The sequence below is a fragment of the Papio anubis genome, chromosome 4 (genome assembly GCF_008728515.1).
Source record: "Papio anubis isolate 15944 chromosome 4, Panubis1.0, whole genome shotgun sequence".
NCBI lineage: Eukaryota > Metazoa > Chordata > Mammalia > Primates > Cercopithecidae > Papio > Papio anubis.
The window spans coordinates 121,705,879-121,718,265 of NC_044979.1; the positions used below are offsets into that span (position 1 = coordinate 121,705,879).

General features: G+C 37.6%; 1 long non-coding RNA gene across 2 annotated transcripts in view; it reads right to left on the reverse strand.

Moving 5' to 3' along the window:
• Positions 1–12,387, reverse strand: part of LOC116274535 — a 32,346-nt gene that overhangs the window by 12,620 nt on the left and 7,339 nt on the right. Inside the window, exons 2-3 of one of the 2 annotated variants that reach the window (XR_004183281.1) lie at positions 8,612–8,694; positions 3,002–3,088 (exon numbers count right to left, since the gene is read on the reverse strand). This is a non-coding gene — a long non-coding RNA (uncharacterized LOC116274535). Of the gene's footprint in view, positions 1–3,001; positions 3,089–8,611; positions 9,023–12,387 lie in introns of those variants that run through there. The other variant, XR_004183280.1, reaches the window with a different exon arrangement.

Here is a 12,387-nt window from a genome sequence, read left to right on the forward strand (position 1 = left end):
CGCAAAGATCCTTTGTGTAAAACCATTCAGTGGCCTTTTATTGTTTCCAAAAAAAATTGCATAAAATAACGATTTCTCTTCCAATTAACTCCACTGCCAAATGTTGTGAATGTTGGAAGAGACAAAGAAAAGTTTACTGGGTAGAAATTAGTTATTTGGGTAGTAATCAATCTACCAGTTGCTACATAAAGGGTAACAAGTTAATAAATCAGGCTGAATATGTAGAGTTTACCAATTTAAGCATACTTTTAGAGATAGCTGTAAAAACAGAATATATCTGGCACTTTTTAGTAACATTTACATGCAGAGTCACCCATGGTTGGTGTTTTCCAGAAATGTTAAAGTAAAAGGAAATGCTCACCTATTTCTTGATAGTCAGATTACAGGAACATAGTCAGTTATCCAAATTGTAAATGTGTCAACTCCTTAACTCTCTGGAAACTCAATAAACTTGATGAAGATAGAAATGGGCTTGGTGAGCAGGTTCAAAAGATTTTAGTTTTCATGTTTCTTTGAAAATTAATGCTTAAACTCTCTGGGCCTCATTTTCTAAAGGGGTTCTAACTTAGAGAGGGTTCATTTGAGTTCTCACTTACTGTTTGGTGTTTAAATTTTGTAGCTTCAACTAGGGTTAAATCAAGATGAAAGTAAATATGACTGGTTTTCATTGGGATGAAATAACTAAGACATTTTGAATGTGATTGGGTTACTTATGTTTACAATGTTAATTTAATTTTAGTATTGGTTGTAGATTGTGGTTAAAGTTGAAGCCTGCTGGACACATAATTTAGGAGTTCTGGAAAAGACAGAGAAAAAAGATGACCCAGTGGTGGAGAAATACACACAAGGGAAAATCATGGGCTAGCCTAGGAGATAGAAAATATTGGCAGAGACTGGAGCCATGAGAGAGCTAGCTGCCAACGCATGATGGGAAGACTAGAGAAGCACGCAGTAGGACAGGAAGGACGGGGGTGCAGTCATGGAAGTGGTGTGTGTCTCCACTCTCTGGGATGCCTCATAGTTGGCCTAACTCATCCTCTTCCATGGTCTGCCAACTTTTACCCAGCCCTCACTGCTGCTATTTGTCTAAAATCCATGGTCACATGATTAATCACAGCTTTCCTATTCTCCTTTTTCAAAAACTCATCCACCTACTTCCATCAGTCTAATGGGCACAATATCAGCTCTTCAGCCTGTGCTCGCCTCTGTTCACCTTGCCCACTCCTCAGTGCTCTGCCACGTGCCTTCCTGCTTCCAGGATGGAAGCTGCTCCCCATCCGTGTTGTGCTGTCTTCTGCCTTTCTACCGTCTCCCATGTGCTTCTCTCTGATGGAACACTGTCTTCTGCCTCAATCAACGTTTACTTACCCTTCAAGCTCTCATTCAAACGTCACCTCCCCAATAAATACATAGTGCCTAACCCCGTTTATTTTGTTGCTTTTTCCTCTATGTTCCCAGGGTACATTTTACATTCTACTTCACTAGCTGGTGTTTTGCTGGAGCCATTTGTGTGCTAAACCATAATAAATATTTGCTAAAATAGCTCTTGCATTGTTTTATTATATTTTTAGATATAGCATTTTGAAAAAGAGTAAAAGGTAAATGATTTAAAGTTTGTCATCCAATTCAAGTGTATGTATGTGTGTGTGTATATATTTACATGTAGGTCTATGTAACCATCAGAAGTGTAAATACAAATTTCTTGAATGCTGTCACTGTATTGTACAGAAAAGGCCATGTAGTTTTCTGTTGAGAATATTAAAAATGCATCTAAAATGTACCAAACAGATATTACTGCTATTTAGGAAAGATAGTCTAATAAATGTTCCAACTATCTTCTAATCTATCTTCTAAATTTTATCCTTTGATTATGTTAGACTATTGGAAAGTCATAACCTCGGACCACGTAATCTTAGTCCCCATTGAAGCACCCTTACTGAGTTTACACTTTAATGATATGCCTTGAAGATTCACGTAGAATCATTCAAAACGTGGTCCAGAAAAACTGGCTTCTATGTGATTTCAAAATAATATCATGAAGGACATTTTATTAGTACCTTCTGTGCAAATTTTCATATCAGACAATTTTAGCAGTATCAGAAAGACTTTTATACTTCTGATGAACTAATGTGTTACTCTGTAGCTGAAATGTAACCATGTCAACTGTCAGGTTTTTCTTTTGCTGAAACAAAAGTAAAAGTCAAATCTGTAGTAAATTATGACAATCTTGTTAACCCTCAGAAACACAATATTTTCTTTTTTTCCCTCCATCATAAATCTACATCCATGCTCATATTGTTGAAAGAAAAACTTTATACAAATTCAATGTAACAGAGTTTAACTGAACAAAGAACTGTCTGCAGATGGAGCAGCCTCCCCACTCAGTCGGAATAGGTTCAAAATGACTCTGATACTGCCACATGGTCAGAGACAATGTATGGCCAGGAAAAGGAAAATGACATAAGAAAATGAAAGGGAGGTACAGAAACAGCCAGATTGGTTACAGCTCGATGTTTTCCTTATTTTAACATAGTTTGAACAATTGATTGTTCATGATTAGTCAAAATTCTGTGATTGACACAAGAGTAGGTTCCAGTATGTTTACCCATCCAGTTAGGTTACCGTCTACTATGTATGAAGAAACCTAAAGGTCAACCTTAAAATATGTAGGGGGCAGCTTTAGGCTAAACTTACTTGAACAATATTTAAGATATTGTTGTATAACTTCTCAAAATAATATTTAAAACATGGTTCATAATAATTTTCATGATATACATTCTTCAAAAGAAACTACGGTCAACTTCTTCAAACTTCTTTTTTAAATTATACTTTAAGTTCTAGGGTACACGTGCACAACGTGCAGGTTTGTTACATGTGCCATGTTGGTGTGCTGCACCCATTAACTCATCATTTACATTAGGTGTTTCTCCTAATGCTTACAAGTTGAGCTATTACCTATAAGGCGTTTAACCAGAAACAGAACATGGCAAAAATGGATTACCTTGTGAGGCTTGAAGCAGACACCCTTGGAAATCAAGGAGGAGTCACGAGAGGTCTCAGCTTTGGAATCTGATTCCTTTTCAGGGATCTGAGGAAGAGGAAGAATAACATATTAGGCCAGGAAGCCCACCAGGCTCCAGCTGTGTAATTAAAATGAGGGCGGATGGATGAAGAGATAAGAAGAGGAAGTTGTAACTCTAGATCTCCCTGGGTAATGCCTACCCAGGGAATACCTGCTGGGAGAATACTTAGGAAGGTGTACATAAGTCTTTATTTTTATTTTATTTATTTTTGAGATGGTGTCTCACTCTGTTGCCCAGGCTGGAGTGCAGTGGTGTGGTCTCAGGTCACTGCAACCTCTGCCTCCTGGGTTCAAGCGATTCTCCTGCCTTAGCCTTCCGAGCAGCTGGGGATTACAGGCGCCCGCCACCACGCCCGGCTAATTTTTTGAATTTTTAGTAGAGACAGGGTTTCAACCATGTTGGCCTGGCTGGTTCAAACCCCTGACCTTATGATCCACCTTCCTTGGCCTCCCAAAGTGCTGAGATTACAGGTGTGAGCCACTGCACCTAGCCAGACTTTATTTTAAACAGACACAGAATTCAAAGATTGATACTGTGCTAGAATAGGAAATAGATATTTGTTCTTTATCCTCATTTTCAGGTTACAAACCTCTTGAAACTCTTGTAGTTTCCTGAGCAGTGAGGGTAGTAGGAGCATCTTTTGTTCTAATATTGTGTCTTTGACCCTGGTTCCTGACACAGAACCTTGTAATTTCCTGAGTGATGGAATGTCTTTTTAAAAATTTTTTAATAAGACAACTCTTGGTGGGCTCCTTGGGACCTTGGAATCCTTGGAATTTCTTGAGTGACAGGAGTGTCTTTTTCTTTTAGTGGGTGGAGGCTGGTCCTCAGAAAGACCAGACCATGATTAGAAGCTTGGAGCTTTCAACTCTAACCCCCATCCTCTAGCAAGAGAAGAGGGCTGGAAATGGAGTTAATAATAATTACTTGTGCCAACATGAGTAAGCCTCCACAAAAATTACCAAACTTTGGGGATGGAGAGTTTCTTGGTAGGTGAATACATCCATCTGCCAAGAGGGTGTCGCACCCCCACTCAATGGGGACTGCAGAGGACACTTCCAGACCTTGCCCTAAGTGCCTCTTCATCTATTCCAGGACACCCAGCTGATGTTGGAGACTTGGTTGGCGTGGAAACATACACATTCTGGCCGTCAGAAATGTTCTGTATTGTGTGAGACTAGTAGAAGAGTATAGTTTTGTTTTTTCCTCCTATACAGTTTGGTGTCAGAAGTGAAATATTGAGTGGTATGAGTGGCAGGAAGGAAAAAACAGAGTTGATTTTTCCTATTCCTGTCTGAAGATTCAAACTCAATACTAATTGAAATTTGGGAAGTGCTGCGTAGGAAAAAAGTTGATTTATAGCTTGACAGAAAAGTCTAACTTTATCTCTGGAGACAGTTGGGTGTCTTGTTTGACACCCTACTCCTACTACCCTCATTGCACAGGAAACTACAAGGGTTTAAAGAGGTTTGTAACCTGAAAATGGGGGATACAAAACAAACATCTATTTCTATTCTAGCACAATATGAAGGCTTGAATTCTGTGTCTATTTAAACTAAAGGCATGATAAGGGTAGTGGGATCCGTGATACACTATTTGAAGTTCAAAATTCCCCTGGAAGCCCTTAAGGCCCGTTTGCTTTTGGGTGTTGTTTTCATCTGCTAAACCAGTGAGCCTGCCTCACTTGACTCTTTGAACAGAGGGGCGCTAAACCTCACTGGAACTTCTGCCTTGACCTCCTCAGGAGCCCAAATTCCTTTTACAAGTCTTGGTGGCTTCACCCAGGGACACAGGGCTTGTATTTAAAGGCAGGGGCTCCTGGGCAGCATCCAGGGCTCTTACTCAAGAGCCTCTTGTGACATGCTCAGTGGAGTCTTGTAAGTCCTTGCAAATATCCCAACCCGTGATGCTCACAGGTGCCAGGCTGCCTCAGACAGCATTGGTTTGTTGGTGGGAGGCAGCAAGAAGCCCAGCTGTGAGGAGTTGAGGAAAACAGAAGTAGTCAAATGAGATACAGTGGAGTTTATGAGTCACAAAAATGTTCATGCATATTCATATAATCATGGCATTGAAATTCTTTCCCAAATAAATGATAAAAATGAGGGAAACAACTCTATGCATGTAACAGGATGTGGACAATAGAACATTGTGTCTTTAAGCTGTGCTGGAGTTATGAAAACAGAGCTGACCACAGTTGGCAAGTGCTCTAATTTCCCACTGATATGCTGGACCAGCTATGCATGATTTAGAAAAAATGTGGACAGCACATGGCCCTGGACTCAACAGTTACCTTGAAGATTTTTGGAAAATGGAGAGGATTTCTTAGGAGAAGGATTGCAGGCATGCAGTTAGTTCCAGTCTGCCTTACAATGGGTAAGTGGGAATGTAGAATATATATTTTCTCTCATCTGAAGCTCAGTGTTGGGGGCTTCCAGGAGACTAGGAATCTTGGTAGGTTTGCTCTGTGTTTGGCAGACACTGGCAGGTATCTGCAAAAAAAAAAAAAAAAAAAAAAGAAAGAAAGAAAATTCTAGGGAGAGATAGATTGAGGCCACAGGATTCATGTTGATGGTAGGCCTAGGTGATCTGACATCACCTGTGGAATGGTGGAGGATGCAGAACCCAATTAATATCAAGGGTGATTGGAACTTTGAGAGTGGGAGATTCTCACTGAATCAATTTGGCAGGATTTTTGCTACAACTGGTCAATGCAAAGACAGACACACATGTGAAACCTCACAAGCTGAGACCTCCTTGGTGAGAGGATTCAGGAGACACTCACTAAAGCTCAGTCAACCCTTTGTCACATCTTTCCACTAAAGACAATTCACTCTTAATTGGAAATTCCCATTTAACTGGGCAGCCTATTTTTGTTTGCTAAATCTCACAAGTGGTAGGGCCCAAGAAGGATTTCTACAGGGGCCAGGAGATGCTGTCATCCCAGAGGCTGGAAGGGGAAGGTCAGCGGTGGCCCTGAAAATGGGGCCGTGGGCTGAACTGCAGCTGGAGGGCACATGAGGGACCTCCAGAGATGCCTGGAAAGGGCTTGTGTGCTAAAGGGCCTCCAACACCCTGGAAGGCCATAAGAAACTCATGAGAATTACAGCTCACCCTGTAAAGGCACATCTGGACTCGGTCCTTCTTATCCTTTCCCTCTTTCATCATGGAGGATCTAGAGTGGTCAATGGGTGGGGAAGGAGGATTAGACCAAAAGTTGAGGAAGAGAGAGAAAGCCAACGATGCTCTTGCCCCTGTCCCTTCGCCTCCCCCAGCTTCCAGGTTAAACCTGACCCAGGGAAGGGAGGCAGGAAGTTGTGGTATCAGGAGAGATATCCCAGTGGAGACAAGAGCCTCTGCAGAAAAGATACTCTGTGATCACATCGTACCACAAAATGTACACATGCCATAATGTCCCTACAATAGAGAAAACTCACTAAACACAGTAGAATAGTTAGATGAGTTATGCTGTAAAAATTTCACAGAATACTATGAAGTCATTAGAAGGTCACGCATTGATTCATTCCCCAGGGATTTATTCTGCACCACCCCCCTCCACGGGCGAGCACCCAGGCACTATGCCAGTGCTGGGGTTAAAGTGATGAGCATAAAAAGAGAGGCTTATGAAGCAAACACAAATGAGGACTGTGCAGTTTATATAACAACACGAAAAATGAGGGCCGCGTGAAATTCACCTCATTAACAAGAGGCCCTGGTCAGGGACGCTGCTCTGGTTGTAACTGACAAACGATAACAAGCTATGTATAAGAACAAGGAACTCCTATTAACAATTAGATGTAGTTTTTGTTATTTCATTTATTTTGTTATTTTCAGTTCATTTTTTCCTTGATAGAATTGGCAACTATCTGCGAACGCGTGTGCACATACTAATGCCATCCTGATTCATTAAAGGGGAAACTGATGTGAATTACACTAGAAATGCTGCGCCTTGAAGCAGCACTTGAAGGACCAGAATAATTTTGATGGATGAGGAAATGGGTCAAGATTGTCATAACTATTTTAATCAAATTATACGGAATGCTCCTGTGCCCTCCACCTAATAAAATTAATACATTTCCCCATGATACTGGATGGAACAGACTAACTTTTTCAGGGTCTGGCTTTGGGATTCCTGTACCGCAGGGCCAGGTTTTTCACTTGCATTAAGACTGTGATGGCCTCTGCTCAGGTCTACATAATCCAATTGCATTTCTTTTACAAAGATATAAAGCTTGAAAATAAACAGGTATCTGAGGTAGGTCCCTATAACACCACAGGAGTCAGAGGCCAAAGAAATGGAGCAAAAGATAAAATGGGAAATTAGGGGGAACATAGGCTACCACTACCCCGAGGACACTCATTACGATGCAGTTGTCTGCAGGAGCAATGTGTAATGTCTTCGGACTGGAAGAAGCTCGGGAAGGACCCAATTAGTGAGCGCTCTGAAGCCCGGACTTATCAGCAGCCTCCAGCAGACATTGTACTCCCTCCGCACATTCTCCACAAGTTTATCTTTTCTCAACATCCTACAGTAATAGTAAAGGGAATTTTGTAGTTCGAACTATTTCTTAGGGGGAAATGAGAAAAGGGCAGCAAGGGAAAAGCTTCAAAATACTTTTGTTGCTAGGAAGAGTTAGTACACATTCTTCTTTGTTTTTCTGAAACACAAGGGCTTACATTACTACAATTTGCGCAAATTAGTCCTAAGAGTTGGCGTGGTATTAGTTTTTTTTTTAAATGGCCTACAAAGACACTTTTTAAAAATATAGCAGCAGAAATTAGAATTACTTTTTACCTTGGGGTTTGTACAGTTTTTTGCTACATGCATAAACTTATTACTATTCCTTAACCACCTTATGTAATTGGAAATAAGGAATGTTCCTTAAGAGAATTAGGGCATAAGCATGTCTGTGAAGTCACGCTTGAATTCAAAACAACCCATGTTTTCTTCAGCTGAAGGAATTTTAACAAAATTATTTAACATGTGAATCTTACCTTACTCACCTTCAATCATCAAAGTTTCTGCCATAGTTCTTAGGAAGTACAGTTAGAAAGGATGCTATGGGTCAGTAGTATGCATTCACAAATAATATATATATATATATATATTTTGAGATGGAGTCTCGCTCTGTTGCCCAGGCTGAAGTGCAGTGGCGCGATCTCGGCTCACCGCAACCTTCTGCTCCCAGGTTCAAACAATTCTCCAACCTCAACCTCTGAGCAGCTGGAACTACAGGCGCCCACCACCACGCCCAGCTAATTTTTGTATTTTTAGTAGAGACTAGGTTTCACCATATCGGCCAGGCTGGTCTCGAACTCCTGACATTGTGATCTGCCCTCCTTGGCCTCCCAAAGTGCTGGGATTACAGGTGTGAGCCACTGTGCACGGCCCACAAATAATAATTTTTTATTCCTTGCTGTATTCCTTTCCACCACATACCAACAACTTGCCTGTGGAATTCAGCAATTGTTCAATGGTTAAAGTATGTGTATATAGAAATCGTGCATCAGGCTCAGTCGTGCACTCTTACCTCCCTTGCTCTCTTCCTTCCTCCATACTTCTCTTTCTGCCTTTCCTTTTCTGCTGAACTCCATGTAAATTAGTGTTTGAATGCTGCATTTTAAAAATACCAAAAGAGAAGGTTTTTAAAATCATTGCTTGAATCTAACAAATTAATTCCTATAACTTTATATAAATATGTGGAAACACAGATGAATGCTTACTTAAATATCTACTATTGTTGTAAAAGTTCCAGCACAATGAAAAAAAAAAAAAAAAACCTCAGGTAATATGATGCGGCTTATTTGAAATATTTTAAAAATGAGTAATGGTATGAAATCTACCAGTTATGTTTAAATATTTCTGGAAATACAATTTCTGGAAATAGACCATCCCCAAATGTTACTGGAAATGTAGAAAGAACACATTTCAAAACTCACAAAGTTTGAAGCAAAGTAAGTGGATCTTGTAAACTTACCAGCAGATGGACAGAGGATGAAAACGTGAAAGCCCTGGAAATTTCATTTATTGAATAATAAAGAAGTTAGTGAAATAATTTATGAGATATTTATTTTACCTACTCCTAAAGGTCAAAATAATAAAGGTCAAAGCATGCAAAATGATTGGTTTTGCTCCCCTTGACACAGCTGGTTGTGGAGTTATAAATCTCATCACAAATGAAAAATAACAATTTTTTATTATAAGTATAACAAAGTCAGTATGTCTCAATAAAAATTGATAAATGCACTGATACTGTGAACTCCTTTAATCTTTTGTTTTTCGAATCAGTTATCAAAAATTTTAAAAAGTCAATAAAGATATTTAGTAGCAAACAAATCACATACTTGATGTAGAAAATTCTGAACTTAGTATTGACCTCACCATAAACATAATATGTTTATGAACTGAACTTAAAACCACAATTCTCTGGGGACAATTGTGGAGACACATACAAGTCTTTGCTAGTCTATGCACATCTATTAATAAGAAGAAAGACAAGATACTTTTTAACCGAGGTCTTGTGTCTGCTTTCTGAAAAGAAGTACCCTGTCTACAAACAACTGGCTTATGTAGAGGGTTACTGCTTCCTTAATGGAAACATTCTCAAGGGATACAAGTTGCAGATAAACTTGACTATGGGAGGTGGTTTTTGCAAATTGGCAATTCCCAGCACATCTTGTTAGAATATTTGAATGATTTAAATTTGTTTTTATATGGCTATATTACAGGAATTAAAATAATTCTGAGGCTGGCCCCATGACTCATGCTTGTAATCCCAACAATTTGGGAGGCCAAAGAGGGTGGATCACTTGAGGCCAGGAGTTCAAGACCAGCCTTGCCAACATGGTGAAACCCTGCCTCTACTAAAACATAAAAATTAACCTGGCATGGTGGTACATGCCTGTGATCCCTGGTACTTGGAGGATCACCAGAACCTAGAAGGCGGAGTTTGCAGTAAGCCAAGATGGCAACACTGCACTCCAGCCTGGGTGACAGAGTGAGACCCTGTCTCAAAAAATAAATAAATAAATAAATAAATAAATAAATAATCATTCTGATAACTGCAAAATTGAACCTAAGAGAACAAACAATTGGTTTTGATTAATTTCATCCTCTTTATTGTTAGAACAAACTGAATATATTTTGATATAACTTTCTGAATATATTTTGGACTTGAGACTATTGAAAGATTTGGTATAAATATCATAATAAGCATTTACCTCTGTAAGTAAAAGCCAACCTGAATATAAAACCTCATCCCTTCCCCATGATTTCATAGACTTTATCAAATAACTTGACCCTGTAGCATTGGTTCCAGAAAATTCTTCAGCTGGCTTATGGAAACTGAACTATAATGAGAATCGCACAATTTTGGTTAGGATTTTTTCTTTTCTACCAGATAATATGACTCTCACTATTTATATATAAAATATATATATTCTATAGGAACAAGTACCCAAAATATGGAATTTACAGTACTGTTTATTCTCAAAAATATGTCACTGAGGGGGTTAAGTTTTTTCCTTAAATCTAAGGTTACTTTATTGTCAACCAATAAAAACCATTTTATTCTTCTACTTGAAGAACTTATGCTCAGGTACGCATCTCTGTTATTCAATTAAATCACTATAACTTGTTTTATTGGTTTATAATATATTTGGTTTTATTTTTTAAATTTAAACTTAATATTATTGGTATTCATTGCGTTTATTTGCAGTTACATTTTAAGGTAAGCTATTTTAATCTTCCTTGTTGGTGGTCTCTAAGTTAGTTAATTATAAATTTAACACAACTTCAATACAAAATACTACTAAAGCTTTGCGTTGAACTATACAAATAAGCAAAAACAGAAAAGAAAAAGTTTAAAAAAAAAACCTTTGGAAAGGAAAAATCACAATGGACTACTAATCCTTCTAGGTATTTAAACATAGAACAACAGTCTGCAACTAAAACAGTATGTAGACTCCGAATCAGTGGCTCTCACACGGGCCATTTTGTCTGTCTTCCTCCATAGGGACATGGTGATGTCTGCAGACATTTTTATAACTGAGGGATGCTACCACCATCTTATGGGTAAAGGCTGGAGACACTGATAAAATTCTATTAATATAATGCACAGAATAAGCCCTACAACAAAGGTCATCCTGCCTCAAATATTAGCAGCATCAAGGTTAAGAAACCCTGCTCTAAGTGGATCAGATAGCTAGAAAGAGAAATAAAGTGATCCAGTAAAAGTACAAGAAGAAAATATGTGTGTATCCATCAATACTGTGGTTGAGAGAAAATATATCTCTAATTTGGATTCAAAACCCAGGAGCAATGAAATCAACAAATTTGGTTGCATTAAAGTAAAATATCAAACTTTTGTATGGCAAATACTGGAACCAACGTAAATGTCCATATACATAGGAAAGTATTTGAATAAATTGTGGTATATCTGTCAATGAAATATGCAGATGTAATAAAGATTGAGGAATATCTCTATGAACTCAAGTGGAATGATATACACAATAGGTTGTTAAATGGTAAAAGCAAACATTAAAAAAAGTATTTACAAAATATATGCATATATTAATTATATAATAAATGCACATTAAATATATATTTACTATATATGTTTATATATTTGATAATAATTAAATACAATAATAATTTAAATATAATTTAATAAATCTTTAAAATATTTATTTCATAAAAGAAATTACTATTAAAATAACAATTTAAATGTAATGTATATTATAGAATGTATTTGTTAAACATATTTAATTATATTTAAATTATTATTTGAATTATAATTATATTTATTTATTAAATATATTTAATTAATATATATCATATGTATTAAATATAGATATTTGTACACACACACATGCTTATCTTTATAAAAAAGAAAAACAGGGAATATATACAGAAATTATTGAAATTTTTTTTCCTAGAGGGACTAGGTGATAGAGATGGAGTATATCTCTCTGAATACACCTTTTTGTAGAGTTTTGACATTTGGAGTTAGATTAATATTTTTAGATACACAAAGCAAAACAACAGCACCACAAAAATATTAACAAAAACAAAGCAAGAATAATGGGAAAAAATAGAACCAAAATGTAATACAAAGAGAAACAAATGGGCATAATTGTATTTCAATTGAGTAGCAATCACACACAAGTGATGAAAGAACAATTAACCCAAATAATTTTTGAACAAAGTGTATCTCCTAGATTAAAGGAAGAGAGAGCTTTTAACTTAATTTGAACTCCTGTGTCTAGGTTGTTTTTCACAATTTTACTGGTGAGTAATTCTTAGGAT